This window comes from Aythya ferina, assembly GCF_964211825.1.
Source record: "Aythya ferina genome assembly, chromosome: 3".
Taxonomy (NCBI): domain Eukaryota; kingdom Metazoa; phylum Chordata; class Aves; order Anseriformes; family Anatidae; genus Aythya; species Aythya ferina.
The window spans coordinates 72570857-72586878 of NC_140298.1; the positions used below are offsets into that span (position 1 = coordinate 72570857).

The 16022-nt window shown below is 47.5% G+C and overlaps 1 protein-coding gene across 4 annotated transcripts in view; it reads right to left on the minus strand.

Moving 5' to 3' along the window:
• The window catches only part of FYN (FYN proto-oncogene, Src family tyrosine kinase), a 130600-nt gene extending 114818 nt beyond the window's left edge, over positions 1–15782 (minus strand). For 2 of the 4 annotated variants that reach the window (XM_084513601.1, XM_084513593.1), the window contains exon 1: positions 15525–15781. The gene's annotated coding sequence lies outside the window, so the exon portion shown is untranslated. Of the gene's footprint in view, positions 1–15524 lie in introns of all 4 variants that reach the window. The other 2 variants (XM_084513596.1, XM_084513598.1) reach the window with 2 other exon arrangements.
• Between the last annotated feature and the right edge of the window lie 240 nt (positions 15783–16022).

Consider the following 16022-nt stretch of genomic DNA (forward strand, 5'->3'; position numbering starts at 1 on the left):
CAAGACTTCTTCCTCAACCTGCCTGAAGGTCTTTTCCATGCCTTGGCCTACGCAGAAAGGCTAGAGAAATCAGCCAAGTTAATAAAAAAAAAAAGGGAGAAAATGGGAAGGGTGTATACTCTCAGCCTTGAAAGAAGGAAAAGGGTGTTCCAAGGACGCGGGCTTTGCACAAAGTGGCAGGGTTTTTTTGCTAGCATAAGTAATGCACACAGGGATGTATGGACAAGCTTTTGGGACCGATGGCCTCTCAATCTTCCCATTTCTCCATGTATGCTGAAGTTAGCAAAGATGCTCTGTATGGAGCACTAAGCTGGATATTAGCAGAAGCTGTCCAACCACTGCCATGTAGAAAAGAGAAGAGGTGGGAGATACTCATGTCTTAAGCTGTCTAAGAAGGGGTTAGGCTAAGACAGGTCACCAACAGCCTGAGTTCACCGTGCCCTAACTCTGACCATGAAGGCTGCAGTGACTTAAGATCCCTTCCCTGCCCCAAGTTCCTACCATGCACAACTCTGTGCCACCTACCAAAGCTTTTCTTAGAAAAGCAAGATGCAAAAATTCATTTTGCATCCAGCTGCCCTTATTTCAACATGCCTGTGTGCTTTGTGGTTTAGGGCCTTGCCTGAGTCAATGCAGACTTAAATATACGCATGTTATGGCAGTACTGGATACAGACAGCGCGAAAAAGCCAAGCGAGGTATTTGGTGGAGATTATGGGCAGCACCCCTCCCACCTAGCACCCACTTGTGTGCTGCTGCTGCAGCCAGAGAGCTCCAGCCACGTGTTTGTAAGCGGGCTGGCAACAGAAGACTATTATTTTCCTCTTTGCCATACCAGTGCTTAGGACAAACAATTTCCCTTGCAGAAGCAGTAGGTTATTAGCACAGACGTATCGGCGATACGAGGAGCAGTGCTCCCCTGAACACTCTGCTCTCCTTCCGAGTGTATCAGGTCTTTCTTGAAAAGCAGCAGAGCTGCTGCAACGACACGTTCCTACCTCTGAAGTAGGAATGATCTGTCCTGGACATGTACTAGCAGCCCACACAAACATACAGCGCCGGGAAGATTACAAAAACAAAGGACTGTGCACAGCTCGCTTTCTTAGACTGGGAAGAAAGGAACAGGTTTTGTCAGACGCGAGCAGCCACAGCTCAGGGTGCCATCGTCTCCTTCGCAGCGAGGGCAGGTTATCTGTGTCCACGCCATCAGTCCCTGCAGCTCGGTCAGCCTGTATAAGCAGAGAAACCAAGTTCCTCACCCCCCCCAAAACTGCAGCAACAGTTTTCTTCCGCTGCCTCCATTCCTCCTTCCTTTTCCCTAGAGGCTGTGTTTATCCTGAAGCCCAGTAAAAGCAGAAAAAGCTGGGCTGCTGTTGAAAACCCAGCACAAACACAAAGGGTCAGAAGCCCAAGGCTCGCAGAGGAAAGGGCTGAGTCAAAGCTGCTAGATTAAGAGGCAGAGAGGGGAAACCTCAGCCTAGAAACCGAATGGAAAAGTTTTGCTTTTCCTCTCTCTTACACTAAGCAGTCCCCATAATTGTCACTGAAATCAGGCAGGGAAACCCTGTAAGGGCCCTGGCAGACAACTCCTGGAACTGTAAATGAGAAGTTGCAAACAAACCTTCACTTTTAAGGATGTCAGAAATCCCTGGTCCTAGGAAGAAGGGATAGAAAATTAATTCGACACATTCTGCGTGTTAACCTCATGCATGTAAACTTGGTAAGGCATTATTCCTGGTTGCACACAAGTTGACCAGTTTTCCGACAGACTTCAGAAGGCACATTCCTCAGACACAGATGCCTTCGATTCCCATTGCTGAAACGCTGCGGCTGGCTGGTAGAGCAAGCTGGTGAGGTTCCTGGGTATGCCTAGAAGGCAAACTGGTTATCAGTTTTTAAAATCCTTTATTTTCTTTCTTCTTTTTTTTATTTTACCGCTGCTAGTTGAAGTGGCTTGTGGTTTTGTTTGTTTCTATTACCAAAAAAAAAAAAAAAAAAAAAAAGATAAACCTTCATCTGCTCATGAAAGACCTGATAAATAGGCCTAATGACAATGGATCTGCCTTTGAAACTTTTATTTCTTTAGAAATAAAGGTCACTGAATTTAAAAACCAAGCTGCAAGCTGTGGGCCAATGAAGCTTTGCTTCCTACAGCTGCGTCCCTTCCCTGCCCTCCCTTCCTGGCCCTGGGATCCCTCGGCCTTCCCTTTCATCTACTCTTTCCTTCCACATCTCCTGACACCCTAAAGAGATGAGAAAACATCTACGGCTGGTCGAGCAAAACCTACATGCTGATTTGGTTTGGCAGCCGTCGGCGGTCTGACAGCCCAACGCACCGAGTCTGACCGTCCCTTGAGGAGGGATAAGAGCAGAGCCCATGAAGACAACTCACAGCCAGCCCCAAATCTGCTCCGAGGGACCAAAAGAAAGCCATAGAAGTGGCACAAAAACTGAAAGGACTCGTTATGGAGACCTGGAGAACTTACTCTACTTCATACTCTTAGGCTTAGTTTGATAAAAATTCTTCCTAAAGAAAGCAAAGTTGTACAAACGGAAAAAGTGAAATGGCATTAAAAAGCCCAAGCAGCAACAACAACAGCAAAACCCTAACCCACAGGTGCCGACAAGGCACTTAACATTCATTTGGGGAATTCTGGCAACTCCACATAAATGAGCTCTAAGAGGAATACCAAAATTAGTTCAGCAGTTTCTCGCCAAACATAAAGAAAAAATAAAGCTGAAAAATAAAAATATCAAGAACTACTGGCAAGAAGGCTTACGCTGCTTTATCAGCACTCAGCCACTGCTAACAAGTAAAGACCATCAGTGAGATCTCTTTCTTCTTGAGTCAAAAAAGGGAGTCAGATTCCTTCTTAAAGATGTTTCTCCCACAAAAGAAAACCACAACAACAAAGAGAAAAAACTGTCAAAAACAAGTTATCTACATACACAGGCCATTGCATAAACTACTACCTCTGGTGCAAGCATGTGACACATATGCAGATGCTCCAGCAACGCTAATTTGCAAAATGAGGTTTTAGAGATTACTTTTTAGCAACCTCCTCTTCCATCCCTGTTTTTTTTTTTTTTTTTTTTTTTCCCTTTAAACACACTGTATCCCCTGCTTTGGGTCTTTAGCAGATGTGATAATTGGTTTCCAGGTGCTAGGAAGCAATTCCTGACAAGGCTGACACTTGGAAACCTCGACAAGAAACGAATCAGAGGAAACAAGGAGGCAACTCGGAAAGGCAGCCAAAACGTGATGTGCTTGGGGGCAAAAGCTAAGAAACCTCACTGCAAGCAGTAAACCACCACAAGTTTGTCAGAGAATAAAGTCATGAGATGATGGGAAATCTGACTCATATCTATAGTATTAGAGGAACGTTTCTGGCTTTTTTGTTCATGCACAGATTGCATGCGGACAGTGGGTGTACTTGACCAGCCCAAGGCCAGCTCTTCTGGGAGCCGTACGCATCCTGAGGAAGGTATGGGGTATTTTGGCAGGGAGGTGGGGTGGTGAGCTTGTCTGCTTAGGGCAACACTGACATTGCTCTAACAAGCGCAAACGGAGGAGAGAAAGCTTTTTTAAACTACTTATTTCTTCTAAACACATGTTGGGATGGCTTCAAGTGCCTCATCCTGAGCAACACCCTGATCTCGCCATTCCTTTTATAGAGACCTTTGCTATGTTTCTTCTTTATTTTTTCTCCAGAGAGATTAAACACAATATACAAAGAAGTCAGTGTGTTGTTTGGAAACACCTGCCAACATTAACAAAAGAAAAAAAACAGAATATTTTAAGGATCAACCTCTATTCCACCAGTCTACGCACCAGCAATTTCCTAACAGCAGGAGTTAGCCCCAGCTCAACACTAACAACTCCAGACAGCCCAGTGAAAATGTATGTATCAGGCACATATGAAAAATACCTGAGTCACGCTGGTGGAACTCAACTCCAGCCTGATTTGAATATCTTAGATTTAATTAGAAGGTGTTAACGAGAGCACAAACACACGTATTCTGTAGGAAGCAGCAGCATTTGAGATGCTCAGTGGCAGCCACCCCCAGCCTGGATGTGAGCACAGCCTCCTGTCCAGTGCTGTTGGTTGTACCATTGGGAAGCTCCCAGCTCCAGCCTGTTCTTCCTCCTCTCCAAAATCACCAAAATATTTAAATGCTTGGGGTTGGCAACACTTGGTTCCAGTCCCGTCACCACCCAGATTTTACTCAAATGAGTGTTCAGGGATGGGATGCGGGAGACTGTAGGCGCTGGCGTTATCTGGAGTGGGTATTAACCTCCTGTGCTCAGTGCTGGTGCCTTATCTCCCAGGGTTTCTACCAAGAGAATGTATTTTATACTCATCAGAGAAGGACATCTTTTGCAACTTCTCTAGTTTGCTAACAATAACCTAAATTGTTTTGCATAACCCGCTTAAACAAATATTAACTACAAGCTGATATGCATCCCCCTCATCTTCCCACTGAAACTATTTTACTCAAGCTGCCGCTGAACACCAGAAAGCTCGTGAGCTTCTCAGGCGAATTCAGTCAAATCTGGAACAAAAATCTGAAACACTTTAAACTCTCAGCATCTTCCCCCACGGGAGCTTGCATATGGCACAAAGCCGCCCTAATTTCTGGCTCAAGGAAAGCAAATAAATAGAAGAGGCTTTTCTGTTCTTGAAGGAGCACGCACCCTCCTGAGACAGCCGACCACACGTGAGCAGCCACAAAGATGTTCTCCAGCACTGCTCACGGGCTCTGAGGAAGACACAGGTTTCTGAAGGGTCCAGGAGGGGCCATTTATTACAGCCTACAGGCAAAACTCCCCACTTCACCACAGAATACAAGGATCTGGTCAGTAATAAGCCTCAGCTTGGCATATAGCTACCTCATGCTGTTCTTCTGCTGCACAACGATGCCTGGATAACCCGAACAAGCTACGGTATGTAAGGCTCATTGCCATACTAAAAGGGGCTTCTTAGTCACCTCTGAGTCCTATTCAACGTAACCTACAGTGACAACTGTACGGAGTAAAAATATACAACTAATTCTCTGGGGTAGGGCAAAAAATAATCCACTTTTTATTTTTTAATCGCCATGAATATAAGCAGTTCTGCGGCATTGTGATCGGAGTATTCGAGGCATCTATTAGTTTGAGGATAAACAGCTCGGTGGCGTGATCCGAGGGTAATGAAAGGGAGGTAAGCGACAGAGAAGGCTGAGGTAAACAGGCATGAGGGCAGGATTGCTGCAAGCAGGGCTATGGGAAAAATGTGCAAAAAAGAGACAGAATCACTGAATGGTTTGGGTTGAAAGACCATAGTTTGGGTTTGAGACCACCTAATTCCACCCCCCTGCCATGGCAGGGACACCTCCCACCAGCCCAGGCTGCCCAAGGCCCCATCCAGCCTGGTCTTGAGCACCTCCAGGGATGGGGCATCCACAGCTTCTCTGGGCAGCCTGTGCCAGGGCCTCACCACCCTCTGAGTGAAGAATTTCCTCCTAACATCTCTTCTAATCCTATCCTCTTTCAGTTTTAAGCCATCTCCCCTTGTCATATCACCACACTCCCTGACAAAGAGTCCCTCCCCAGCTTCCCTGTAGGCCCCCTTTAGGTACTGGCAGGCCACTACAAGGCCTCCTTGGAGCCTTCTCTTCCCAGGCTGAACAACACCAAATCTCTCAGCCTGTCCTCATAGTAGAGGTGCTCCAGCTTCTTGATCATCCCTGTGGCCCTCCTCTAGGCTTGCTCCAACAGGCCTATTTCTCTCTTGTGCTGGAGGCCTGACTGCCACAGCCAGTGCCATGGAGGTAGTAAGAATACTTAAAAAAAAAAAAGTAAACACAGTGGCAGCAACAGCCGAAATAGAAAGAGAGGCTTCCACAGCTTTTAGGGAGCCAGAATTTCCTGAACTAAGAGCTTGCATTACATTAAAGCATGCGTATGCACACCACAGCAAGACAACTTCTGAGCCAAGTGCTGTGAGCCACACACACCTCGAAGCAACAGCAAGTGCAGGACAAATCCCACACACACGGGTTTGGTGGTGGTTGTGGGTTTCTCTGTTATTCCGACTGCTTTACCTTTTTTTTTTCCTCCCTCCAAGCAAACATACATGCAAGTACTTAAACAGTTCATCATAACATTTTCATTTTGTGTGTGTTTAAAAACATACATTAAAAAAAAAAATCAAACAGAGATGATGAAACATTTAAAAAGCACAGACTCTAGCTAGTCACAGGTACTTCAGGCACCAATAACAATGCAGCACGCAATGCCTAGGTCTCAGAAACCCAGTGGGTAAGAAACCCCTTCTGGATTTACTACAGCTATAAGCAGGTGTTGTTGGGCCCCAGCTCCCACGAGGCTCATCTGGGTGGCACATCTGTTACTTCAGTCCTCATATTTGTTAGCAAACATTCAAGAAGGTAACTTGTCTCATAGCTAAGGCGCTGCGAGGAAAAACAGACACACTGCGTAAATTCAGTTTGTTGTGTGGTGTTTACTATGCATTTTCCTCACCGTTTTACTAAAATAATCAAGGCAATAACATCTCATTGCTGCGGGTTATACTGCTGCATGCAGCGTGAATTACTCACTACAGGGCAATGGAAAATGTTACAGGTCTGTGTACGTAAACACTGGCTGGGTTATCTGCTTCGTTTCATTCGAGCAAGGCCCTGCCTCAGTTCCAGCTCTGAGGTGACAAGAAGCCTAAAAGCACTCCGCTGATACAGCTCCTCAGCAAGGGAAAGGAGGCAGCAGCTGAAGATCTGGCTCAAAATAAGCCTCTTAATTAGGCGGCAGGTGGAAGGAGGTAATTATTCCCCCTGTGCAGTGCCTGTGAGACCACATCTGGAGCGCTCGGTCTGGGTTGGGGAACACTGGGAAGAGAAAGCTGGATGCACTCAAGCAGGTCCACACTCAAGCAGGTCCAGTGGATGGCCAGCAGGATACCGGAGCACTTGGTGGGTGAGGACAGCTGGGGGGAGCTGGGTTTGCACGGTCTGAGACAGAGCAGGCTGAGAGATGGAGGCAGCATCTCTGTCCAAACGCCCAGCAGGCGGTGGAGGAGAAGCTGAGGCCGGATTCTTCTTAGAGGCACACATGAAGTGACAAGGAACAACAGAGTTGAGTGGCACCGGGGGAAATTCCTGCTGGAGAGTAAGGAAAGATGTTCACAATGAGAGGGATTGTGCCCTTGAATGTGCTGCCCAGAGAGGCCGTGTAACCTCCGCTCCTGGAGATGCTCAGAAGGATGAGGCACCAACCCCTCCGTCAGAGCCAGCCTTGAGGCCAGCCCTGTTCTGTGAAGGGAGATGTTTTCCAGAGGTTCCCAAAGCCTCAACTCTTCAGTGATTAAATTTTAAACGGAAGAATAACACTTCTCAGAGGAGCTGGAAGGACTATTAAGAAGTAGTTTAATAGAAGAACTATTAAAAAGTAATTTTAGCAGACAAGTCTGTTAGCTCTAGAGAGCTCAGTCACAAAGAAGCTGTTACAATATGATTGCAGGAAGAAAAAACAAGAACAAAAAACAACTGCAGGTGATAGTTCCCTTAAAATGGAACAACACTTTGGGTGTTTTTATTTTTATTTTTTCTTCCCTAGGTTCAAAGCATGATATCGGAGTCCAAAGCTACACACTTGTCATGATAGGCAGCTGAGCAAGTTCCCATACCAACAATCACAAAGCAAATCTACACAGTGCGGTTTCACTGTCATTTTCAAGATATTTTCTCAGAAATTATGCTCGAGTGACAACATACCGCTGATTATGGAAGAAACTCATGTTGCAGTTTGGGGTGACCACCTTATTGCCAAATACAGACCTTATTTTGTTTGTACAGTTGTTTATACCTGCATTATCTTTTATATATAATTATTATTATATAAACCAGTTGTTTATACCTGCATTATCTCGAGATCTGTGATATTTCTCTGTAGGAAGAGGGTGTTAACAATAGTCTGGTTACACCAAGATATCCATAGAAATGTATTAACACTTCAAAACTAAATCTGAGACAAGCAATCCTAAACCAGTTTACTTTCAAACACCTTGACTCATCAAGAGAAGGACTCTTATACCACTCTGCCACTTTTGTGGCAGTATGATTTGAATGGCTAGTCCATCCTTAAAAAAAGAAAAAAAAAAGAAAAAAAAAGAAAAAAAAGACTGAAAATAACCACTGCATACAAGTGTAGCACCACGTCATTTTTAAGCTTGTGGGTAGCTGTTAGAGATGGAGCTTCCCAGGAATATAATCACTCTTCTTCAGTGGGGCAGATAATGTATAAAAAGAAGAGTTTCACCACAGTTTAGCACTAATTTTTTTAAGCAAACTAGTTTGAATAGTCTTTAGTGCTGTGAAAATGAACATTTATTTAGTTAATCCACTCTTTCAGGTCACTTCTCTCATGCCTCTTCTTTTCTGTGTCAAAACCAAGCCAAGTGCAGCCTCTCCAGCACCAGACCATGCTGTGTAGGTGCACTCACAGTACCTAGCACCCAGTCTCTGGGGCCCTGGACATGGTGCAGGCACATCAGTGTGGTTCTGCTCCTGGACTGCTGGGGATACCCTGATTCTCACCCACAAGCTCCTCTGTTCACAACTGCAGCAATGTGGATGTGCATCCAACCCTGCCCTGGGAAGTACAAAGAAAGCAGTGCTTTTTTTTTGATCTAGCCTTCACATCCAGCTCGAGATTATTCTCAGCACGTCCTGCTGTGCCACGCTAGCTCTAGCAGACAGCAACTGGTCTTACTAAGACACAAGCTTACAAGGCAAATAGTGAGAGTTGACCACAAAAGCAAAATTTCACTGGCTTGTTCAACATCTACAGCCATACAGTCAGCTTCATAAAGCAGAACTAATTATTTAGCATGGGGGAGAAAAACAAAACAAAAAAGCAGCCAACCAGCCTAACCTTTCAACAGTTCAAATCAACGCTTGCTAAAAACATAGCAAGAGCGAAGACAAGGTCACCTCACCCTTGAAGTCACTGAATCACACTGATGCTAAAGGAAGCCCACAACTTAAAAAAAAAAAAAAAAAAAAAAAAAAAAAAAAAAAAAAAAGCCTGTAGAAGGAAAATGGTTTTTAACCTCTCAGAAGAGTGGCAGCAAATCGCTCTGAATGTCGAGTCATCCGGCAGTGCAAAGCCATCGATGCTCTTGCTGTTCTGCCTGCAATGACTGGGCAGGAGGAAGAGGCACACAGCCTCCTTACGCACTGTGTCCCCAGCCGTATTTGTTCATTTTTGGCAGCCCCACTTCAACATTGGGACAACAAGTTCTGCAGTTTTGAAGCGTGGCAGTAATGCTGCCCTAAGCAAGAAAGACAGTCAGTGCCTGTCTCCTACCTCCCCCAATGCACACGAGGTAATTTGTGACCTTCAGATTTAAAAGACATTTCCTCCACAGTGCTACATCATTCGGTGGCTCTCCTCTCAGCCAAACCTTTGGGTTCATTACATTTCCTACAGAAGGAAAACTCCAAGAGCGGTGCTCAAAATAAATTAGAGCCAACACTACACACATTTTTGAGAGCACACTCTTACACTGAGAGTTATATCTGATTCTTCAGTTAGCCATCTGTTGTACACCGACCTTCTGTGAATTACAAGGAAAATCCAAAATCCAGTCGCTATTCCTCCTCACCAGTCCAACGTATCAGGTCTTGTGAATATAAGGTCACTGACCATTCACAGACACCTGGAAAACTTGATATTTGCGATTAAAGGGCTGCATATTCAGCTGGATGCTTTACATGATAGTTATGAAAGGCATCAGAGTGGGCTATTAAAAGGATTAGGAGAACAATCTTACTGAACGTGAGGTGGGGAGGTGGCTCCCTCTGAAATCTTGTTAGTGACTGCTGTTAACCACTTGTGCAAGGGCACAGTAAATGCGACTGGGAAACAGTGTCCCAAGCAACTTCAAGCTCTTAACTTGTTTTCTGAAGGAGAAAATAAGTGATCAATAGGGAAAGCAAAGGACATTGCAAGAAAGTGGGAGAGGGTAGAAAGAAAAAAAAAGCTTGCAGTGACCAAATACTGCTCCTGTCATCTTCTCCCAGATGCCAGCACATGGTTATTAGCTCCAAGAGCACAGGATTCAGACCTGCCCCTTTCCAAACACTCAGCATACAGCAACAGCGTGCACAAGGATCTGTCCACAGGGAGGTCTATAAACATGCAAGAGGTCATTAACCTCACCATAAAAAAAGAAACCAACAGAACACCATTAGCCTCACCACTAAAAACAAACACGGGCCTCTCATACAGTTTAAGGCACAAAACAGTCCAAGATCCAACTCCGAAAAATAGAGGGTTTCATTCCAAGTCACAGCGCTGCATTTTTCCTGGAAAAATGCATCGTTGCTTCCTAGCAAGAGGCTGCCCACAAAGAAAAACCCAATCTGAGCAACAAACAAATACTCTGTCCTTCAGTGGGGTGAGAGCTGCTTTCTCCTACCCCTGCTCTCCTCCCCTGGGGGAACAGCACCTGGCTATGGGATGCAACCAGCTCCACCCTGCAATCGTCTGGTCAGGAGTAAGAGATGACCAGGTATGGAATGAAGTTGTCCCAGGAGGAGAAAAATACTTCTGTGTGGAACTGATACAAACCCAGGAGTTAAAAAGTAGCAGACAAGTGCTGCTGTATGTTTCAGGGGAAGGCCACAGCCAAGCCAGCCCTGACAGCAGCAGGATGTTGGTTGATACAGATAGCTACTGTCCTTTTTAGCAGGGTGGTGAAGTTTTGTGCAGGCTAGAAAGAGCTAGAGGCAGTCTGTGAGTGCTGGTACGGTGTGTCTCAGTGACGGCCCCAAGCTTCTGGCTGGGGGAGCTTTCAGGCTGGATAGCAGCAGGGCTTCCAAGTTATTCTGAGTGAGAGCATCTCCTCCTTCAATTATAACTCCCAGGGCAGTTTTGCAGTTTAAAGACCAGGCACAAAAGGGAAGAAAAACCAACATATTTGTAAAAATATATATATAACTCAATACTCAACTGTACACCAACATCAGGAGCCACGATAGGAACTGTGTGATGGCCCGAAGTCACGCCAGGAAAACCTTCCTAGCTGCTACAGCTGCAAGTCGGAGATGCAAGTTGCACAAGGCGTTCTTCCCCACGCAGGCTGCTCTGTGATAAGGGGGTTGCAAGGTCTTTATGAGCACAATGAGCGTGCTTCAAATGAATGACGAGATCTATTTGTTTAAAAAAAAAGTGAACTAGTAAAAAAAATTACAAAGTTTAAAGAAGAACAATGCTAGGAACAGCCAGAGACACTCATTAGAGAGCTCTTGTAAAACAGAGAAGTTCTTTAAAAAAAATATCTGAATGGGTATTTAATATTATTTTTCACTATCATATCCTGTTTAACTTTTCTGTATAGCTTCATCTACCAAAGCGATGCCTGACAAGGTACGAATTAATTGGCAATAATGCTTTCATCCTGAAGTACACCAAAGCTTAAGGATTATTTCGGTCAAATCTGTTAAAGAGGGAAAACTGGAACCGAGAGGAAAAGGCCAATGGCAAACAGAGGAAGTATTTCAACCAAGCCTAGCCAACCATTTGAGGTTTCCTCCCTCCTCCTCCCCAAATCGTTAAAACAAAAGTTATCTGTGAGTTTAAGTGGTGTGAAACACTTGCCACCCACCCTCTTTGATCCCACCAAGTCATTGACACATCACAGCTGCCTTGTATAGCCCCTTGTATGTCTCAACATGAAGAGCACCAACTAACTTGCACTAAGAATTTAGGCCACCGGCTTAAGCAAGTCGGATTTACGACTTAGAGATGCTCTGGAAAATTATAGCATAGAAAAACAAACAGCCTCCAGAGGTGCAAGGCTTCCTTGAACCGGCAGAAGCTCATCTGGAAAACCTGGGGTAACCTCTCCCTGTCTCACATTGCCACAAGCACATCAGTAGAGCCATTTTGGGAAGGGCAACAAAGTAAGATTGACTTTCTGTGATGAGCTGACTGCACTCAAGCCATCTAATTCCCATCAGCTGATAGTGCAAGACTAGCTTTTGGATGGCTTTTTCAGGTGAAAAATATTCACTCAGGTGCATGGTGAACTAGTCAGGAAAAATCTGACAGTCATTCCCTGCAAGACTACTCAGTTCTAGCCACATCTAGAAGTCATTTTGCTAATTTTATGTAATTTTATGTTTTATTTAATTGGAATCTTCAATAAAAAGTCATAGTGTCAATGGTTTTATTTTACTCCAAACAGTTGCACGTATTTTGAGCTGTAATCCTTTATTTCCGAAGGAGTTACAGCTCAAAGCAGTCAGAGGCATGATGAGGTGGCATGTTTTGGTTGACTTGAATTAATCTCATTTTTTCATTTCCTTCAGTGGAAGTGTTGATATCGTCAGGCTTTGTCCCAGTTCCAAGTGAAGGAAAGTTCTGAAAGCTCTTTACAAAATGTCACTGTTTTCCTGCAGCCGATTGTAAGGAGAACAACGGGGCACTTCTCCTTGGCTGCAAATTTCCGTGAGGTCAAGCTGGTCTCTGGTTTCACAACTCAAGGACATCTCCCACAGTAGCTTTTACCACTCTCTTTACCACCAGCAGCCTGCTTACCTGCCTGAAATCAAACTGGCCCTTAAGGAGCGATGCTGAGCTCTCAGGCTCCACGCTCTGATCCTCCAGGAGCGGGGTACATGGCTCTGAGGCAGCACAACATCTAACGCCCTGCACCTCTCATCCTGACAACTCTCGGTCTAGGAGGAAGTCAGGCACTAAGGGCAAAACCTGCGAGGGGATGCGAATGCTCAAAATCCTCCTCCTACATCCGCACGTTTGCCACCTATTGACATTTCAAGTGGTTTTTCGTTGCTGGTGGCTTTTCAGCCATCTTATCAAAAGCAGACTGGGGATTTTAAATTTTAAGGGCAAGCTGCTGCTGTGCAAAGCGAGATAACCCAGCAGGCAGATGCAGCACTGAAGCTTCCCCTCTCCCTGAGGTGTTTTGGTTGGGGTGGCCCAGCCAGCATCTCCCTCGGCACCCCGGTGACTCGGAGGTGCTTGCACGATGTCCAACAGCACGTAGCGAGCATCCACATCCCACGCTCGGGGATGCCAAAGTCCACGGGGCTTGCAAACACCCTTGCAGCAAAGCCTCATCTCATGATGCTCCGCACTGAAGCACACGAATCCTCTTGTGGCTTTCACTCAAAGCAAATCGCTGACTCGCACTACACAGATCTGCAGGCCTTTTGTCACCAAAGGAGTCCTTAATTGCTAGATTTCAATGAGACTGCTCGGGTGAATTAGATTTGTCTGGTTCAAGTCCTGTTTGGGGAGTAATGGGCCGAAATTACTTGTGAAGACACTTGTGTGGGAGCTGCAGGGGTGGGAAAGGGTAAAGAGTTATTAATTTTCTTCCTCTTGAAGGTCACTTTGCCAACACACGCTGTCAGAGCAGACCTGCCCATAAAGCAAATTACAAAGCGCTGGCCATGACAGAAACGAATTCCATTATTAGCCATTCAAATACTACCCAGGCCGACTTGGGCAGAACTGTACCAAACAAGTTTGGATCGAATATTAATGCCTACCGGAGAGAGCGCAAGGAAGGGAAAACACAAGCACGCAACACATTCCCTCCCTGCAGTTAAAGCCCTCTGACGCGGGAAGGCAGCGCCGGGAAGATTACTGGCTAAGTATCACTAATGAGGCATAAGATAGCAAACAACTCCACGTCTTCGTTACCATAACCAAATGCGTGATGCCACAGATGGATCATGTCACAACGCGACATCCCCACAGAGGCACCGGACAGCTCTCATGCGTCTCACCACAGCTGTATTGCCCCATGAACGTGCCACAGACCACACCACGGCCAGATTAGCATATTCAGTTTAATTCCCAAGTCCTTCCCGTGTCCAACTCCACCCATGCGTTTTGGATAACACTACTCAGGCGTTTCACGCAGAGTTATTTTTGACATACCATAGATTTCACAACAACTCCTCAGCAATGCTTTGGCTTTCTTACTCAAACGAAACAGAAGTTTGTCAATGGGTACTGACTTTCAGAGACTCCTAGAATGAAAGGGGTTGATAAGCAACCACCTTCCTCTCTTCTGTCTTACGCTGATGGCCACGTCCACACGCCAAAGTTGTTTACCATTCACTGAAGACGTGTATTTAAGCAACATCAAAACAACTCCCAGAGAAGCCAGTTCAGGGCTTTATACTTCACTGACATTTCATGCCACTACACCTTCCCCCAGCAGGTAATGTGGAATTTCTGAAACAATGTGCCCGAAGCATAAACCACAAAACACCAAAGCCAGCAGCCTGCCATTAGACAACCTCACAGGGGAAATTCTTATTCTCGCCAAAGATGAACCTTTCAGATGAGGCACTAATTTATTGGAGGTGGAAAAGAAGCAGGCTTGCAGGCAAACCCATGAGTCACCTGAAACTTCCAACAAAGTAAGAGAAATCCGTCACCTACTACCAATGAAATATGAATTTTGAAGGAATGAATTGACATTGCTTTCTCTTCTTCATCAAATCACAGCTTTGTGAGGAAAAGGGAGTCAAGAAGGAACCCATTGTTCCCCCTGAATTCCCTTTTTTTTTTCATTAAGAAGTTTGAGAAGTCGTGGACCTACTGACATCCACCGCGTGCTACCAGCTTGCTGAGCACGTACACCAACACGCTGCCTGCCTCCCGCCTCGCTGGGGCACGGTATCAATCTGCCTCTTTAGAGATACGAAGCGAGCACTCAACTTGAGAAACGAACAAAGAGTGGCTTCTCTCCCTCCCCGAGCTTCCCACTGGGCCCAGCTGTGGCTGAAATGGATACAACCGAATAGTTGGAGGCGCTTCCTTCCCTTCCCACTCTGATATTCTTCCTGGGGCTTCCTTTGTTCGCTCGCAGAACTTTGTTTGAAGCCTGCTGCAGCGTTCCCACTGCCTTGCAGTGCGATGAGCCCACGCGGCCAGGAGACGGGCTCAGGGGAGCCGCAGGGGTCCCGCGGGTGGGACTCACATCCTCTGCATTTCGAGCCAGTGGCATCCCTCCTGCTCACCGCTCCTCTTTGGGGAGACCAGACGAGTCAACCTGAATGAAAAGGGCTTCCACCAACACACGGGTTTGTCACCTACAATCGTCCTGGGCTTCGGCCACAGCACGCCACAGACACTGGGGGGACAAAACCCCCCGAGCCCGCGATGCGCCTGTGCGGAGGGGCTGCTGGCTGCCAGCCGCGGGGAGGCTGGACGGCAGGATGTGGGAGTCACGGAGCTCGCACACAGCGAGGAAAAGCGACAAGGTCCCCGAGGCGTCCCCAGCGCCCTCCTCCCGGCCCCGCAGCCTTTTATTTCGTGCTGGGTGCTGGGGGGGGGGGGTGGGGATCGAAGCGGCGATGCCGGGGGCTGCGGGCAGGGGTCCCCCCGCGGCTGGGCGCACAAAGGAAGCCCCGCGCCGCAGCATCACCCCCACCACCCCCTCCTCCTCCTCCTCCTCCTCCTCCTCCTCCCTCTCTTACCTGCGGCGGCTCCGCTCCCATCCTCCTCGCCCCGCTCCCCGCTGCCCCCTGTCCGCGGGCGGTGGCGGCGGCTCCCGCTAACGCTGCGCAGAGCCGTGCACAGCCGGGCGGAGCCCACCGAGCACCGGGACGGGGCTCTCGGGGCTGGGGGGGGGGGTGGGAGCCGCGCTGTCCCCGCTCCGCTCCGCTCCGCTGTCGGTGCCGGTGTCGGTGCCGCTGCCGGTGCCGGCTCCGCCCGGGCGCTCCCCTCCCGCCGCGGCTGCTGACAGATGGCGCAGCCGCCCCGCCGCCTCCCCCGCCCGCCGCGCCCCGCCGCGGGGGCGGAGCGAGAGTGGCAGCGCCGCCGGCCTATGGGAGAGCGCGGCCCGCGGCTGCCGCTGCTCCCATTGGACGAAAGGGAGGGGAGGGCGGGGAGAGCGAGGCCGCGCCTCAGCGCCCGCTGGGTGTGGGAGGGGGGGGCGCCGCGCAGCGCCGCCATCTCCGCACCGGCTGGTGGGG